The sequence below is a fragment of the Abrus precatorius genome, unplaced genomic scaffold (genome assembly GCF_003935025.1).
Source record: "Abrus precatorius isolate BTA unplaced genomic scaffold, Abrus_2018 Scaffold11, whole genome shotgun sequence".
NCBI classification, from domain to species: Eukaryota; Viridiplantae; Streptophyta; class Magnoliopsida; order Fabales; family Fabaceae; genus Abrus; species Abrus precatorius.
Window position 1 is genome coordinate 16,534,264 of NW_020874303.1, and position 10,190 is coordinate 16,544,453.

The following is a 10,190-nucleotide window of genomic DNA, read 5'->3' on the forward strand; positions in this document are numbered from 1 at the left end:
CACTTGGTTAAATTACATTGCCCTGTCTCCAATGATATGCTGGTTGTAAATATAATGAGATATGACTGAAGGGAGAACATTCATATTTTAAGAATCTTTGTTCAACCAAAACGATTATTTGAGTGCTGTTATACGATTAATGTATATTCAACTTTTTTTGTATTATTTCCAAGTACTATTCAACTTGCTATTATGTATGGCAATGTAATTTGTGTTTTAGCCAATTTCTATTTTCTATTTTATATGGACGGAACTTTGTTTGATTCCACAATAAAAGAGTTAAGTGTGATTTTTAAAATGTAAAGTCTAACATGATATACATTATGCACGGCTGATTCGATCAACAATTTTGATAAAATAATCCTTTTTAAATATAAAGAATTGTAAAGAATCAAAACTCGTTAATAATGTCATGCTCTAAATATTTGAACAATGTATAAATAAATAATTACACGTTGAACTTTATTGGTACGCTTGTAACCAAGAGTTGTGTTGAAGTTTCTAATTGTAATTAATAATAGAATAAGATGATAAAAAAAATAATGACGTGACAAGATATTGGTGAATGATAACATCAATAGTACATACTAACTAAAATATTATATAACAATGTAAAATTGTGTATTCAATAAATATTAATATGCTTGTATGTGCGTATTCCTAAAACAACGTGATATTTATCTTATTATTTAACCATATATTACTTGACAAAAAAAAAATACATTACTACTTTATTAAAAATATCTGAGTTATTCTCCGGGGCAATGAGAACTTAAAATGACAAGGGATGGTCTTTTATATATTAATGATCTATGTCTTTATAGGACACAAGGGAGACCGAGAAGCACTTCCTCACTTTGGAAAATCAATGCTTAAGGAACTCCAAAGTAGAAAGTAATTTTCATGAAGATGGACTCTCTGTTTGTGTGGCTTCCATAAATTATTTTTCCTTCCAACATCTTGAAACATTAATAATAATGGGTTGTGCAAATTGGAACTAGTCTTTCCTGCTTCTGTTTCAAGAATGCAAAGATTTAAAGCAAACAATTGAAAATGATGTGGAGAATCAGAGTTTGTCTTCAAAGCCAGGCTTCCCAAAGCTGTTAGCACTAGTAGTAAGACATTGCCACAAGTTGAAACATTTCATTGCATCTAATGATCTTCCTAACCTTGAGATGCTAACCATAAACGGAGCCTGAGTTAGAAGAACTAATTGGATGTGAACGAGGACAAGGTGATGGTAAGATACCAAAGGTGAAATTTAAGCTTCCAAAATTGAAATTTGTGATATTTATGCATTTGCCAAGGCTTTGTTTAGGGGATGAAACATTACAAACAGTACCACATCGCACTGTCCATTTTTTGTCCAAGAATCTCCTTGTCTTCAACTGTTGAACTTGACAATTTACGGTTTAGACTTTTTTGCGAAGGTGAACCCTACACTCGTTACATATATGGTTACATATGGTACAATTAATATATCATCTCCCCGTACCATTGAGTCTACACTTGATTCCTTATGATCCATGATTTACAAAATGTTGACAAAAAATTACAAAATTGGAGCTATTTTTCGGTTTTTCTATTTTGATTTATGTATATATATCGATATAATTGTTAAAATTTGCAAGTTCACAACTCTGATCATGTAAGTTATTTATAGAATGAAATCATGTTTGAAACCGGTAACGTGGATGATTATACATCTGCAACTACTCTAGTTTGAGGAGCAAACAATTTGTGTGTCCTCTTTATGCAAAAATAAAATCTTTAAAAATAATTTACTTCATTTAAATTGTAACCATACTTTGATAAAACTACTCATTAGAATTTTCTCAAACAAACAAATTAAATTATTCTAAACTTTTAAGTAAGCATATTCACATAAATGGTGATTATCTTTTCTTTTTATGTTGACATATGCTTCCTTACCAAAAATGTGAATAATTTAATTCAGAAGAATGAAGTAATTAAGATTGTGATCACTATGTCACCATATGAATGGTAAGCTATTTTTGCTACTATGAAACTGCGAATTGTTTTATATCTTTAATTGTGAAAGTTATAATGTTCCATATTTGAAGGTTGATGTTGCATTTTTTATTTTGTTCCTTTGAGTCTCACCGTCTAATGGAGTCCTTTTGTGTGTTATAGAATGGAAAATCAATGGGCCCGAAACTCAAAATGCTTCAGAGAAGTTACCTTCATCACAGATCAGTACTAATCAACCTGTGCAATCTAACCAAGCTAAATTCAATTATAATGACTATGGCATCAAATGAAATGACTCATCCCTTGCTTCAATAAACTTGACAAAGATTTTTCCTACATATAGGAGTTGGCTGATGGACAATCAATTGGTGAACCACTTTTGATAGACCAACAAAATCCACTCATAGAAACTGAAAGTTACATTGGCATTCCTCAGGTAAATAATGTCATACCACTAGTCACTTGATTACATGCATTCTGCTAAAAAATTAATGGGAAATGATAGTTGAAGTACATGACAAACAAACAAGGAACAAGGTATACAAGAAGGTTCTAAATCATAGATCACTATAATTTCAACTATGATATCTGTTTTGGAAACAAGGAATACATCACCGGGATAATTTCTTGCTCCCTCTCAAATGGCATGGTGTTGATATTCTTATTGTCATTTTTATCGCGGAAATGGAAAAATACTACGAAGTTAATTAATGGGTTTTGATTTTCGGCAGAGTATTAAAACAGGTAATGAAGAAGAAACCACATCAGATGACGCCATGATGGTTATTAATACTCATTTAGAATCAGCTAGCTCACAATCACAGTCAGGCCCCTTAGTTGCTTCTAAGCATAAATCACATGCTCTTGTAAGTTTCTTGTATGCAATTGTCCTTCTAAGCATGTTGTGCAACTGGTTTCTGATTTATTATATTTTTAATAGGAATGGGATCCTATGCCAAAAAGCACCTCTCAGCCTCAAATGAAACATGAAGATCTTGCAACCTCTAAAAGTGAGTTGCCCTCATCACAAGTCAATGACGCCAATCAATCTATACTAGGTAACTTTTCTGGAGCGATGCGTGTAGCGGACCAACTGCATCTGAATCATATGCGCTACTTGAACCAGAGAGAGATAGCAAAAGGGCACTACCCTTACAATCATTGGGTGAGAAATCATCATCCATTTGTTCACCAAACTTGACAGAGGTATAACTCCAGCTGTTTCTGTCGTTTTGTCCTTTTACTGAAAAACTAGCACAATGAAAGTTAACTTACTAAGAAAATATATTTTGGCATTGTATAGGGTATTGATGAAAAAGAGGCAACCATTTTGGAAAAGATCCAAAATCAGTGAAACCAGCAATAACAATTTCTCTAACTTTGCACGTAAGTTTACAAATTTCGGGAATTTAAAAGAAGTTTTAGTCATAGTCAAAATTAATTCCTTTCATGCCTGTTCAATGTTTCAAATTGAAGTTCGAGGATCATCAGTCAACCAGTGAACCGAGTTTTCTGGACCAACAACATGCACTTGGAGAAGCAACAGTAACCTTGCTTACATAATTTTTCTACCACCTTATGATATACATTACATTATAGAAGAGTGGTCTTCTTCAAAGCTATATCTTGGAAACAACTTGAAATATATTCTTACTTTTTCTGTTGTATAGAGAATTGAGGCAACAGTAAAAGAACACGTTCAAGAGGGGTCGAACTTGATGGAAAAAGGGAGAAATGGGTATTGTTTCTATTGATAGCATTGTGACTCAGAGAAACAAAGAACCAGAGAAGGAATTTACTGGAAGAGCTTCCATTACAAAGAAGCCAGCTATAGCAGCTTCGCCCACTGATTCAAATATGATTAAAGGGTCATCTACAAGTCCCTTGGATGTTCCTCTACCTAAAACACACTCAAATGTAAGTATACTATAACATCTTCTCTTTATAGTTGGTGGAAAAAGATGGCTGGAGAATAATGCTTTTATTCTTATCCATTGTTTCTTATAGGAATTGGTAGATAGACAATCAACGGGTGAACCATTAATGAGCCAACAAAAGCCATTTGGAGAAACATAACGCACTGGCGAAATTCCTCGGGTGTACTATGATGTAAAATCACATGACTATATATAATTTAAAAAGAAATGAATAGGTTTAGTAGTCACAAGAGTCAAAGAACATTTAAAAGAGTCAACATAATTTTCATAGTTTGCTGAAAAGATATACCCACAAATACAACCAAAGGAAAATTTAAAGCCTGCAGTGGACATATAGTCAACCATTGTGGCTTAATGCTAATGCTTTTTTTGTTATTATTTTCTTTGTGTCCTTCCCAGAGTGAAATCAGACTAAGCCAAACCAAGACATACACTTCTAAAGAAAGTGAAGGCCATACTACAAATATTCAAGCTTTTAGCAATGATGATCCATCAGTTTATTTCTACCTGAGGAGGAAGATGGTGATGGCGAAATAGCTACACCTTCAGTTTCTGTTGTCTCTGCAGAACATCCAATATCCAAAGATAACTTGGTGGTTAAGGTACTTTCTGACCTGGAAGAGTCTCTAAAAATGCTTCCGAAGGACATAGCTAGCTCTGAAGCTAATAGCCTCCGTCTTCTGGCAGCTGTTAACTTCGTGTCTCGGCTTTCCTTGGAACATGTTATTCTATCAGAGGAACTTAAAGCTATAATAGACACTTTGCACAAAGAGTTTCCTAGTATGCTATATTCCTTCAAGCAAGCCTTTGCTACCACTAAAATTTGCGTTGCTTGAGGAAAAAGAGCAATCTATCAAGGAAGAACTTGTGATGTCCAGCATATTTCGGTGATTCGGTGTCATTTTTTTTTTACTCCCTAAACAAATAAATAATATTTTAATAAGTGAATAGTAACTTCATTTGGCTATAAATAGCCGTGAGGAATGAAATTGAGGGTGCGCATCGCAAGAGTGTTTATCAAGCATTGATACAATTCTAGTGAGAGAAAAAAATAGAGTGTTGAGTAAATCCTAAGAGTGTGAGAAAAATACACTCGGGTGGGTATCATCTCTATTTCTTCTTGGTATTACAAAATTTGTAATATTTGAATAGGAAGTGGGTCTCACTGGGTACACTATATTTTACATCTCTTGTGTGATAGAGTGTTGAAAGGATATTGTAAATATCCCGAGATATAGTGGAATATTTTTCAGAGTTTGTCCCGTGGTTTTTCTTCCACATTGGAGGTTTTCCACGTTAAATATTGGTGTTCTTTATCTGCTTATTTTATTCAGTTAGAATAATTCTTAATATGCTCTGTGGTTGCAGTTTAGTCTGATCTTCCACATCAGAAAAGAATTATTTCTGTTATCTTTCCGTGGCTGATTGTTGGATTGCTGGATTAGTGTGTTATTTGTATTAGTATTGTAACTGGAAAGGTTCTGGCTAAGGAAAGACTTGGTATTTAAGTGATCTGTTGTGATCTACCTCTCTTTCTTGGGAAGTATTCCAGTGCACACTTTACATGTTACACCGCTGCGCTGCTAAATCTATTTATTAGATCTGAATTATTGCTCGTCAGTTTACGTCAGAATTTTAATTTACACGTCCAAGTTTTTCTGCATTTGAGCCCAACAAGTGGTATCAGAGCTTAAGTTGGGCTCTGTATCACCGAGTGTAAATTAAATGGAGGAGAACGTAGGTACCATGGTGAAGCTGACAGCAACAAATTACTCCATTTGGAAGCCAAAAATGGAGGACATACTTTTCTACAAGGACTTGTATGATCCTGTGGAAAAGGGAGATCAAAAGCCAGAAGACGTGAAGGATGAGGATTGGAAAAAGACACACCGGAAGGCCGTCAGTTTAATTAGGCAGTGGGAGGATATCAGCATATTCCACCATGTTGCCACAGAGACGAATGCCCAGACTCTGTGGAACAAAATTGAACAAATGTATCAAAGGAAGACTGCACAGAATAAAGCTTTCGTTATTCGGAAGCTAGTGAATTTAAAATATCAGGATGGAAGATCAGTTGCAGAACACTTGAATGATTTCCAACACATGGTAAACCAGCTAGTTACCATGGAGATAAAACTTGATGAAGAATTGCAGGCGCTGTTACTTTTGAGTTCTTTACCAGATAGCTGGGAGACTCTGGTGGTGTCATTAAGCAACTCTGCTCCTGAAGGAAAATTGACTTTGTCTCAAGTCAAAGACAACATGTTTAATGAAGAAACTAGGAGAAAAGACTTTGGGGCAAGCAGTTCCCATGCCCTTGTCACAGAGAACAGGGGGAGAAGTAAGAGCAGAGGACGAAGTAACAAATCCAGAGATAAGTCACAGTCTCAGCCCAGAAAAAAATTTAAGTGTTACCACTGCGGTGAAGAAGGACACATCAAAAGAAACTGTAAAGCCTGGAAGAACAGAGAGAAGAAAGACCGACGAAACTCTAGATCGGATGACGATGAAAATACTGCATCCCCTGTGACAACTGGAGATGTGGTAGTACTCTCTGTTGAAGAAGAAGAAGAGTGTCAAGTTACAGACTCATGTGATGAATGGGTCATTGACTCAGCAGCATCTTATCATGCAACTTCTCACAAGGACTTCTTTACTGTGTACAAAGCAGGAGACTTTGGTAAAGTAAAGATGGGCAATAGCAGTATCGCAGATATTGTGGGAATTGGTGATGTGTGCATTCAAACCAATACAGGATGCACAATAACACTAAAAGATGTGCGTCATGTGCCAGATCTGCGTCTGAATTTGATCTCTGTGCGTGCTTTGGATCTAGCTGATTACGACAACTATTTTGGTAATGGCAAGTGGAGGCTTACCAAAGGATCGTTGTTGGTTGCTAGAGGCACAGTAAATTCAACGTTGTATAAAACTCAAGTGAAGCTGATCAAGGGCGGATTGAATGCAATCGAGGATGATGCTTCGCCAAATTTGTGGCACAAAAGATTGGCTCATATAAGTGAAAAAGGATTGCAGATTTTGGCAAGAAAGTCCTTTATCCCGTTTGCCAAAAATAAAAAGCTGAATCCTTGTGATCACTGTTTGTTTGGCAAATATCATAGAGTGTCTTTCAGCAAAACGTCGAAGCTGAAAGAGAATATTTTGGAGATGGTTCATTCTGATGTATGTAGACCCATGAAAGTGGAGAGTCTTGGTGGTAGCAGATATTACGTGACGTTTATTGATGATGCTTCACAAAAATTGTGGGTGTATTTCTTAAGAACGAAGGACCAGGTTTTTCAATGCTTCAAAAGGTTTCATGCAATGGTGAAGAGACAGGCTGGTAAACCTTTGAAGTGTCTTCGCACTAATAATGGGGGTGAATATACTTCCCATGAATTCAAGAATTATTGTGCTGAGCATGGCATCAGGCATGAGAAGACGGTACCTGGAACCCCACAACATAATGGTGTGGCCGAACGAATCAATAGAACCATTATGGAGAAAGTAAGATGCATGTTAAGAATGGCAAAACTGCCTAAGCCATTCTGGGGTGAAGCTTTTCTAACGGCAAGCTACCTGATTAACCGATCTCCATCTGTTCCTTTGGGCTTCGATATCCCTGAGAGAGTATGGTCCGGACATAATGTTAAATACTCTCATTTGAAAGTGTTTGGATGCAAAGGTTTTGCTCATGTGAGTAAGGAACGAAGACAAAAACTTGATGATAGAGCCAATCCTTGCATATTTCTGGGCTACGGAGATGAGGAATTTGGCTACAGGTTATGGGATCCAGAAAATAAGAAAGTTATTAGAAGCAGAGATGTAGTGTTCCATGAGCAAGAAACTATGTCGGATTCTGCTTCACCAAAAATCAGAGAACCAGGTGGTAAGGTTGATCTCACACCAATTGTTCCTCCTAAAAATGCCACAGTAGGAGGAGAGTATGATGGAGAACTTAGGGTTGATAATGAGCCAGCAATAGAAGATGGTGATGATGAAGGTGTTGAGCAAGAAAACCCAAAAGCTCCACCTCAGCATCGGAAATCAAGTAGACCACACCAGCCATCTACAAAGTACCCTAGTTCGACGTATATTACCATCACTGAAGAGGGGGAGCCAGAAAACTTTGAAGAAGTTCAGACTCATAAGGATAAATCCCAATGGATGAAAGCCATGCAAGAAGAAATGGATTCCCTGGTGAAGAATGATACTTATGAGTTGGTCAAGCTCCCTAAAGGCAGAAAAGCCTTGAAAAATAAATAGGTGTTCAAGCTTAAGAAAGATGGTGACAAGTTGTTAAAGTACAAGGCTCGCTTAGTCGTAAAAGGTTTTGGACAAAAGCGAGGAATAGATTTTGATGAAATCTTCTCTCCAGTTGTGAAGATGAGCTCTATTCGAGTTATACTCGGATTGGTGGCTAGCTTGGATCTGGAGCTTGAACAGCTAGATGTAAAGACTGCGTTTCTTCATGGAGACCTTGATGAAGAAATCTACATGGAGCAACCAGAAGGTTTTGAGGAGACTGGAAAGGAGCATATGGTTTGCAGATTGAAGAAGAGCTTGTATGGATTGAAACAGGCTCCAAGACAGTGGTATAAGAAATTTGACTCGTTCATGGCGAGTCATCGATATGCCAAGACTGATGCAGATCATTGTGTATTTGTCAAGACATTTCCAGGTGATAAATTCATTATTCTTCTGTTGTATGTAGATGATATGTTGATAGTGGGACAGGATACGAAGCTGATTGGTGATTTGAAGAAGGAATTGTCAAAGTTTTTTGATATGAAAGATCTGGGCCCTGCAAAACAAATTTTGGGCATGCAGATCATGCGAGACCGAAAATCCAAGAGGTTGTGGTTATTGCAGGAACGGTATGTGAATCGGATTCTGGACAGATTCAACATGAAGACGGCTAAACCAGTTAGTACACCGTTGGCCAATCACTTCGAACTCAGCAAAAGAAGTTGTCCTACAAGTCAAGAAGAAAAAGAAGCTATGGCGGGTATTCCATACTCCTCAGCAGTCGGGAGTTTGATGTATGCCATGGTTTGTACGAGGCCAGATATAGCTCATGCGGTCGGAGTTGTTAGCAAGTATCTTTCCAATCCTGGAAAAGAGCATTGGGAAGCAGTGAAGTGGATCTTGAGATATCTGAAAGGTAGTTATAATATGTGCTTGAGCTTTGGAATACCTAACCCAGTTCTTGAAGGATACACAGATGCAGATATGGCAGGTGACCTGGATAGTAGAAAATCTACTTCAGGACTTGTGTTTACCTTTGCAGGGGGAGCTATATCTTGGCAATCCAAATTGCAGAAATGATGACGAAAGTTGTTGCACGAGAAAAACATCAACAGTGTGCCAAGCTGATTGGCATGGATCGCATGTGAAGATTCCAAGAGTGCATCTTTGTGCTGGAGGGGGAGAATTGTGATGTCCAGCACATTTCGGTGATTCGGTGCCATTTTTTTTTTACTCCCTAAACAAATAAATAATATTTTAATAAGTGAATAGTAACTTTATTTGGCTATAAATAGCCGTGAGGAATGAAATTGAGGGTGTGCATCGCAAGAGTGTTTATCAAGCATTGATACAATTCTAGTGAGAGAAAAAAATAGAGTGTTGAGTAAATCCTAAGAGTGTGAGAAAAATACACTCGGGTGGGTATCATCTCTATTTCTTCTTGGTATTACAAAATTTGTAATATTTGAATAGGAAGTGGGTCTCACTGGATACACTATATTTTACATCTCTTGTGTGATAGAGTGTTGAAAGGATATTGTAAATATCCCGAGATATAGTGGAATATTTTTCGGAGTTTGTCCCGTGGTTTTTCTTCCACATTGGAGATTTTCCACGTTAAATATTGGTGTTCTTTATCTGCTTATTTTATTCAGTTAGAATAATTCTTAATATGCTCTGTGGTTGCAGTTTAGTCTGATCTTCCACATCAAAAAAGAATTATTTCTGTTATCCTTCCGTGGCTGATTGTTGGATTGCTGGATAAGTGTGTTATTTGTATTAGTGTTGTAACTGGAAAGGTTCTGGCTAAGGAAAGACTTGATATTTAAGTGATCTATTGTGATCCACCTCTCTTTCCTGGGAAGTATTCCAGTGCACACTTTACAAGTTACACCGCTGCGCTGCTAAATCTATTTATTAAATCTGAATTATTGCTCGCCAGTTTACGTCAGAATTTTAATTTACACGTCCAAGTTTTTCTGCATTTGAGCCCAACAGAACTTGCACATCAAA